Source organism: Callithrix jacchus, chromosome 5 (assembly GCF_049354715.1).
Source record: "Callithrix jacchus isolate 240 chromosome 5, calJac240_pri, whole genome shotgun sequence".
Lineage (NCBI taxonomy): Eukaryota > Metazoa > Chordata > Mammalia > Primates > Cebidae > Callithrix > Callithrix jacchus.
In genome coordinates, this window is record NC_133506.1 from 67,052,072 (window position 1) to 67,061,465 (window position 9,394).

The following is a 9,394-nucleotide window of genomic DNA, read 5'->3' on the forward strand; positions in this document are numbered from 1 at the left end:
GTAGCTACGCTAGACAACAGACTTTCAGTGTAATTGAAACCACCTTCTATTGGAAGAAGATGCCATCTAGGACGTTCCTAGCTAGAGAGAATTGAATGCCTGGCTTCAAAGCATCAAAGGACAGGCTGACTCTCTTGTCAAGAGCTGATATAGCTGGTAACTTTCAGTTAAAGCCAATGCTTGTTAACCATGTCAAAAATCCCAGGACTCTGAGGGTTGATGCTTAATCTGCTCTGCCTGAGCTCTACAAATGCAACAGCAAAGCCTTGATCATGGCATATCTGTTTACAGCATGGTTTACTGTATATTTTAAGCCCACTGTTGAGACCTACTGATTGGGGGACAAAAAGATTCCTTCCAAAATATTACTGCTCATTGACAGTATACCAGGTTACCCAAGAGCTCTGTGGGAGATATGCAGAGATTAGCATTGTTTTCATGCCCCCTAACAAATATCCATGCTGCAGCCCAAGGATCAAGGAGTCGTTCTGACTTTCAGGCTGGGGGAGGGGAGAAAAAAACAAAAGAAAGAAAGAAAAACACACTTCATAAGGCTATAGCTGCCATGGATAGTGATTCCTTTGATGGATCTGGGCAAAGTAAATAGAAAACCTTCTGGAAAAGATTCAGCTTTCTTGATGCCACTAAGAACATTCAGGATTTGTGGAAGGAGATCAAGGTATCAACATTAACAGGAGTTTTAAAAAAATTGATTCCAACTCTCATGGATGACTTTGAGGAGTTCGAGACTTCAGTGAAGGAAGTCCTGCAGATGTGATAGCAAGAGAATTAGAAGTGGAGCCTGAAGATGGAACTGAATTGCTGTAATCTCATGATCAAGCTTGAATGACTAGGAGTTGCTTCTCATAAATGAGCAAAAAAAGGGATTCCTGAGATGGAATCTACTCTTGTTGCAGAAGTTGTGAACATTGTTGAAATGACAAACGACTTAGAATGTTACATAAACGTGGTTGAAAAAGCAGTAGCAGGGTTTGAGAGGATTGACTCCTACTTTAAAATGAGTTTGGCTGGCTCATGCCTGTAATCCCAGCACTTTGGGAGGCCGAGGCAGGCAGATCACCTGAGGTCAGGAGTTTGAGACCAGGCTGGCCAAGATGGTGAAACCCCATCTCTACTGAAGATGCAAAAATATTAGCCAGGTGTGGTAGCACACGCCTGTAGTTCCAGCTACTCAGGAGGCTGAGGCAGAAGGATCATTTGAACCCAGGAGGCAAAAGTTGCAGTGAGCTGAGATTGCACCACTGCACTCCAGCCTGGGCAACAGAGCAAGACTCCATCTCAAAAAAAAAAAAAAAAAAAAAAAAAAAGAAAAGGAAATGAGTTCTACTGTGAGTAAAATGCTATCAAACAGCATCCCATGCTACAGAGAGCTTTTTCATGAAAGGGAGGGTCAATCAATGCAGCAAACTTCATTGGTATTTTATTTTAAGAAATCGCCCCAGCCATCCCAACTCTCAGTACCCACCACGCTGATCGGGCAGCAGCCATCATCAAGGCAAGGACCTCCACCAGCAAAAAGATCATGAATTGCTGAAAGCTCAAATGATCATCAGCTTTTTTAGCAATAAAGTATTTTTAGTGAAGGTATGTACATTTTTTAGACATAATGCTATTACTTAATCCACTACATATAGTGTGAGCACAACTTTTGCATATACTAGAAAACCAAAAAAATGTGTGTGACTCATCTGTTATAATATTTGTTTTATTGCAGTGATCTGGAGCCAAGGCCAAAGTGTGTGCCTGTAATGTGTAAGTGCCAGTAGAAACTAGTCGTGCAGGCTTGCTATTTTTTCCATTTTTATATTTGAGTTAATGGTAATATGCTAAATATTCAGTCTATAAACTTCAGCATTTCTTAGAAATCCAGAGGAAACTTTTTTGGGTTTTTTTGTTTGTTTGTTTGTTTTATTTTGTTTTGAGATGGAGTCTCGCTCTGTCACCCAGGCTGGAGTGCAATGGTGCAATCTTGGCTCACTGCAACCTCCACCTCCCAGGTTCAAGTAATTCCTCCGCCTCAGCTTCCCGAGCAGCTGGGACTACAGGCACTGACCACCACACCTGGCTCATTTTTGTGTGTGTATCTTAGTAGAGATGGGGTTTCATCATATTGGGCTTGATCTCCTGACCTTGTGATCCACCTGCCTCAGCTTCCCAAAGTTCTGGAATTACAGGCATGAGCCACTGCGCCCAGCCCATAGGAGACTTTTAAATGCTGTTTTGTAGATGAAAAATGAAAGAGAAAGGAGGGCTTCATGGTAAAGATGACATTATGAATATATCAAGGAGTTGAATGGTCCTCTGTCCACAAACAGACAATAACCCACACAGCATCGCTACTGTGGCTCGCGCACTGGCTCTGCCGTGACCGCACGGAGCAGAGAGCCTCCTCCAGACTCCACATACCCTGAGGAGCTAATGTTTCTTCCCAACATGGAAAATTTGGAAGAGGCATATTCTTCACAGCTGTTACTTCTCATTTTGAAAGAATGTGCCTGCCCTTATTCCCAGGCAAGGTGTGAGGAGGTCTTTGGGTTCCAGCTGTTGCCAGCAGAGATGGTGAAAGTCAGTAACAGGGCAGTGGACACTCAGAGAAATGTGACTCACAGCCCTGGTTGCAAATTCAGTCTTTCAAGAAATCCTGCCATGTCCTAAATGCCCAAATCCCCTGCCTCCCATGATCTTTCTCTGCAAAGGACCTTCTACTGGATGCTGTCCCTCCCTCCCCAGCCCCTCTAGGGCCCTCCCGTCTGTCTCTTAGGCCACAGCAGCCAGTAAAGCATGTTTTTATTCCATAATCTGTACTCCAAGGAATCCATAATTATAGTTTCAAATGTATTTACTGAAAATACTAACATTATCTGGAATGAATAAATAATAAATATTATATACTTAGTCATTTTCATTCCTAAGTAAACCCCACTAAGCCGATTTTACTCCATATTCGGTGTTCTAGAAAGCACATATCGTTTCTAAATTTTTCAGCATTCTTTCTGTAATTGTACTTTACTAAAATCGTTTGCATTGGAGTAAACTCTCTTCTTTCCGGATTCTGTAGCAAAAATGTGATTTATCAGCTTTTGTTCCTAAGTTTTAGCAAGCTTCCTTCTCCCGCTGTGAATGTTCCATTGTGTTTTATTTCTGAGTCCAACTTTTCTAGGTCAGCTTTGTCCAGATGTAAATTTTGGCAAGAATACTCTGTTCTCCCATCAAACTTTAGTTATTTGTAAAATTTACAAAGTACAATTTATACTACTGTGATTTCAGTCAGTTTCAGGGTTGGTTATTTTTATCAAGTCTAATGTTTCCCTTTTATAAGTCTTTAGCGTTTCTAATTAGACGTGTGTGTTTTTTTAATCTATAACATATTGCTGTGTGGCTTTAGCCACTCTGAGTTTTGTTTGGTTTTGTTTGAGATGGAGTCTTTCTCTGTCACCCGGGCTGGAGTGCATCGGCGCGATTCTGACCATCTGCATTTGCATGTTCTCTCATTTATAAAATGGGAATGATCATAATAATAGTGCCCCTTTCATAGGGTACCGTGAGGATTAAGTGGGCTAAGACCTGTAAGCACTTAGCTCTGTGCCTAGCACAGAGTATGTACCTAGTAAATCATTCAAGTTCAAATTCCTGGCACGAAAGGCTGTTCATGACTGCCCTGCCCTCCACCCCCGACGCCTCTCTACACTCATCTCCCTTCAGGCTGCATCCGCCTTCACCTAGACGACTCCCCCACCTAGAATCCCCTCCCACTCTCCTCCATCTCCCACCCGGCCTCAGGCTTCCCTCTAGCTAACGATGCCTGTTTCTCCTTTAAAATGCAACTCACTTTCATTCCATAGACAGTGACTTCCTGGGCTTCCTGTCCCTGCCTTAGTTGCCACTCTGCCCCTCCCCCTACCCCATCTTGAGGGCTTTCGCAGTGTCTTTTTCAATGTCTACAGTCTAATCAGTGACCAACAGAGTCAGTTGAATAACTGAGTGTGCTCAAACATCCCTTCTCTACCTAAACCTCTTCGTGTCCCACCAAGGCCCCTGCCTTCTTCTCTTCTTCCTTCCCAGTCACTTCCTGAGGATTGTCCCCATCGCTCTCAAGTGAAACACTTCGTTCTAAACCATCAGACTGGTACTATGTCCCAAAGGACAGTGGAAGGAAAAAACACCCACTGAACTCTGCAAATCCATGAAAAAAAAAAACAAAAACAAGGAAATGTTCACTCTCAATGATTGCCCTGTTTAAAATCCTTTTGTGGCGTCTTACCCTTGTCATGAGATCTCAAAGCCTCACTGTGGCTGTACAAATCCTCTGTGCCCTGGCCTCTGCCCATTCCTCCAGGCTTATTTCATGTCCCTTGACCCCTTGCTCCCAGCAATCTGGCCACATAAGGCTTCTCCAGTCCTCAGATGCATGAAGCTCCCTACTACCTATGGCTGTTTGCCCACATTTTCCCTGCTTATTGAAACCCTTCCCGGTGTCCACACTTCTATTGGCTAAATGATGCTTACTCTTAAACATGCCTCAGGCAGCTGAGTGCGGTGGCTCACACCTGTAATTCCCAGCACTTTGGGGGGCTGAGGCAGGAGGATCACCTGAGGTCAGGAGTTTGAGACCAGCCTGGCTAACATGGTGAAACGCTGTTTCTAATAAAAATGCAAAAAATTAGCCAGGTGTGGTGGTGGGTGCCTGTAATCCCAGTTACCTGGGAGGCAGAGGCAAGAGAATGTCTGAAACCTGGGAGGTGACGATCACAGTGAGCCGAGATTGTGCCATTGCACTCCAGTTTGGGCAGCAAGAGTGCAGTCTCAAAAAAAACAAAATGGCCCAGGCTAGGTTAGGCCACTCTTACACAAGCTCACTGACAGTGCCAGACCGGCAGTTACCCAAACTGCAACCATGATGCTTTATAACATCGGGGCAGGGGAAGTGCTTGTCTGTCTCTTTGATTAAACTGCAAGAGCCCCAAGAGCGCGGGGATAACGTTTGTCTTACTCTTTGTGGTATCTGCAGCACTTAACGCATGGAAGGAGCTCCACACATTTTGCTGGATAAACGAGAGCTGGTCTGATGAGTATGAACCTATCTGGAAGGGCTTCTATGGAAGAGTGGGTTGTCACTTCCCTCACAAGGGTGACCCCAAGATAGCCACTGGAGATGACAGAGGTGGAGATGGTGAACCATGCACAGTCAGTGCTCCAACAGGAGGAACAAATGAAAAGTGGAGCTGGAGAGTCCCCTGGGGGTGAGCAAGGCCATGACGCTGGGAGGGAGGCCTGTGCAGGTCACGGGGGTTCCAGGATGTCAGGACCAGGGAGCATCTGAAAGGCCTGTATTTGCATATCTTACAAAGACAGAGTCTGCAGGGAAATAACTGCTTAGGGGGCTCCCAGTGCTTTTTTTTTTTTGAGACTCTCACCCAGGCTGGAGTGCAGTGGCATGATCTCAGCTCACTGTAACCTACACCTCCCAGGTTTCAGCGATTCTCCTGCCTCAGCCTCCCAGGTAGCTGGGATTACAGGCACCCACCATTACACCTGGCTAATTTTGGTATTTTTAGTAGAGACGGGGTTTCATCATGTTGGCCAGGCTGGTCTCGAACACGCGATGTCAGGTGATCCACCCACCTCTGCCTCCCAAAGTGCTGGGATTACAGACATAAGTCATCACATCTGGCCACTTTTTAAATATCTTTATACTTCCCACACATACTGCCTTCAAGAGGCTTGTAATCTACCCATGGAGACCTTTGTAAGCCTATTCCTAAAGCAGACACGCCAGAAACCCTTGTCTAGAACTTGGCAGACGGTAGCTCCTGAAACCTCCCAAGCCAGTGACGGAGAGGCTCACTCAGAGGGGACTTCACCCAGGGCCGCCCATCGGGCTTGATGGGTCCCACAGTGCGAGGCTCCAGGGAGGCCCTGCACACGCCGCAATGTCAAAGTCAATGGCACAGCCCAGAGGCTTCCATCCCATCAAAGCAAAAGCAGAATTAAAGTTTCCTCCATTCCACCAGGAAAAAGAACAGGAACTTGACTAGTAAACAAAGTCAACCCAAAAGCTGAGGTGTGTGGGGGATTCATATAGTATAATTAAGAGGGAAAAAATACTAGAGCTCCATTAGCTGCAGATAGTGTAAGTGTTTAAGTTTAGTCCATTTTTAGAAACTACATCTATTAAGGGAAAGAATAACTTTCACAGTCTTTGAAACATAAGAAAGCTCAAGGGCATGGGGAGAGGTCCCCAGGCAGTTTTCTTGCTCTGAGTGAAAGGCAGGACCACACTCGGTGGCTCACACCTGTAATCCCAACACTTTGGGAAGCCGAAGCAGGTGAATCACCTGAGCTCAGGAGTTTGAGACCAGCCTGACCAACATGGTGAAACCCCATCTCTAATAAAAATGCAAAAATTAGCCAGGTGTGGTGGCAGGCGCCTGCAGTCCCAGCTACTCAGGAAGCTGAGGCAGGAGAATTGCTTGAAGCAGGAAGGTGGAGGTTGCAGTGAGCTGAGATCATGCCATTGCACTCCAGCCTGGGCGACAGAGCAAGACTGTCTCAAAAAAAAGAAAACAAAAAAGAAAGTAAGAGAGAAAGAGAGAAAAGGAAGGAAGGAAGAAAGGAAGGAAGGAGAACAAGCGAGAGAGAGAAAAGAGAAGAAGGAAGGAATGAAGGAAGGAACAAAGGAGGAAAGGGGGAGGGAGAAAGAGCGAGAAAGACAAAAGAAGGAAGGGAGGGAGGGAGGGAGGCATCTGAAGCTTAGGAATGTGGCTCAAATAAATTCATTCACAGGTTTGGTGGTTAGAAGCTGAAGGTATTTCCAACTTACGGCTTCCAAGCTATTGATACGGAAGTGGTGAGGCCAGAGGTTTAAGAAGTGTGATGGTTCTGAAATAACAAAATATGATGATTTAAAAAAATAAAACGAAACCGATGAAAGAAATAGGGCAGCTGGGCAGTAATCAGGGTTGCTATACACATTAAATGAGACACTGTGTGGAAAGAGCATGGCACTTTATAAACACTCATTTCCTTCTCCCTCCTACCGCTGCCTTAAATGGAAGAAATTGTCTCGCTGATATTTGTATCATCTATCATTGCACATACTTCATATTGCTTTTTTGTTGAACTGGTTCTAAATCTTCACACATATAGGTGAGATACATTTTTAGAGTTGGACTGAATCCCTTCCTTTCTGCAGAACTTTGCTGTTATTGACAGAGAGGTTGCTGGTACAGCAAGAAAAATGGTAGCTCTTGCTACTGGACTAACTAAACTTCAGAGAACCTGAATCCTCCAGCCAGGAAAAAGCATGCTGAACTTTGCATGTCATTCTGTCTGTCTGCAAGTCTTGATATCCTTACCTATTAAACCGGGATATGACACTCACCAAACCTACAAAACAATCACCAACATGACCAACAGAGCTTTGTAAATAGCGTAGCATACAATCTCAAAGGCTGCACAAATTGATGAAACACTTTGGGGAAGTAATGTTTCACAGTATCAAGAACCATAAAAATGGTCAAACCTATTGACCTCAGCAGCTCGTTTCCAGAAATATATTCTATCCTTTTTCTATCAGTCCACCCAACGTATTCCCATGGATGGCACATTTCTAGACTTTGGATTAATGCCTATATAAGCTAGGATGCGAATCACGTGCAGTCCCTGTTTTGTTGCCAGTCAACAAGATACAGCCCAGTGAAGGAAGTTATTCTAGGAATCATCTGAATTAAGTAAATAATTCACCAAATACAGTATTTCACTTATTAATAAAGTGGTTGCTAGCTCCACAGCCCACCAAGACAAGCACTGAAGACTTGGCATTCAAGTTGAGAACTGCCATCTTTGTGAAATAACTCAGAGGAATGAAGAATTGCATATACTGGCAATAATGATAGTCACAATGTCAGCTCTTTCCTATTCGTTCTCTCACTGCCTCCTCATGAAAGTCCTGTGAGGTGGACAGAAGGGATTTACATCTTCTGTTCTCCAGGTAGAACCATGAGTTTATGTTCACCTGAAATAAGTTGACAGCCAACAGGCATGATGGATAGAGCACTGTTATCTTTTTCTTTATTTCTTCTAAAAAAAATGGGATACTTGTGTGGAACAGGCATGTTCGTTGCATAGGTATACATGTGCCATGGCAGTTTCCTGCACCTGTTGGCCTGTCCCCTAAGTTCCGTCCCCCACCCCCCAACCCCCAACAGGCCCTGGTGTGTGCTGTTCCCCTATCTTTGTCCATATGCTCTCAGTGTTCAACTCCCACTTATAAGTGAGAACATGTGGGGTATGGTTTTCTGTTCCTGTATTAGTTTGCTGAGGATGATGGTTTCCAGTTTTATCCAAGTCACCACAAAGGACATGACCTCATTCCTTTATATGGCTGCATAATATTCCATGGTGTATATGTACCACATGTTCTTTATCCAGCCTATCATTGATGGGCATTTGGGTTGGTTCCAAGCCTTTGCTATTGTAAATAGTGCTGCAATAAATATATGCATGCATGAATCTTTATAGTAGAATGATTTATAATCCTTTGGGTGTATACTCAGTAATGACATTGCTGGGTCAAATGGTATTTCTGGTTCTAGATCCTTAAGGAATCACCACACTGTCTTCCACAATGGTTGAACTAATTTACATTCCCACCAACAGTGTAAAAGTGTCCCTATTTTTCCACAGCCTCTCCAGCATCTATTGTTTCCTGACTTTTTAATCATTGCCATTCTGACTGGTGTGAGATGGTATCTCACTGTAGTTTTGATTTGCATTTCTCTAATGCAAATTAGATGATGTTGAGCTTTTTTTCATGTTTGTTGGCCTCATAACTGTCTTCTTTTGAGAAGTGTCTGTTCATACCCTTTGCCCACTTTTTGATGGGCTTGTTTTCTTCTTGTAAACATGTTTAAGTTACTTGTAAATTCTGGATATTCGACGTTTGTCAGATGGGTAGATTGCAAAAATTTTCTCCCATTCTGTAGGTTGCCTATTCACTCTGATGGTAGTTTCTTTTGCTGTGCAGGAGCTGATAGGGCACTCTCTGAGGGGTTTTGTGGCCTGAACCACTGACATCATGTGGCTGTGAATCTGTGAGCACATACTTCAACCCTGAGTCTCCTTTTACTCAAACTGCTTCTGGAGCTGCTGAGTGGTTCAAATTGGCTCCCCGATGTGAATGCAACCTGAGATGTAAACACGTACAAAGGTGACAGGTCTTCTGGCTTGCTGGCTCTGCTCCTGAGCCAGAGCCAATGATAATGCTTCAGGCCCCAAAACTGGCCTTCCCTTTACCCACCCCTCTTAGCAACCCTCTAGGGGTCCTAGTCAGTCTGCACATTGGCACACCTAAGACAAGGATAAAGCATGGCCG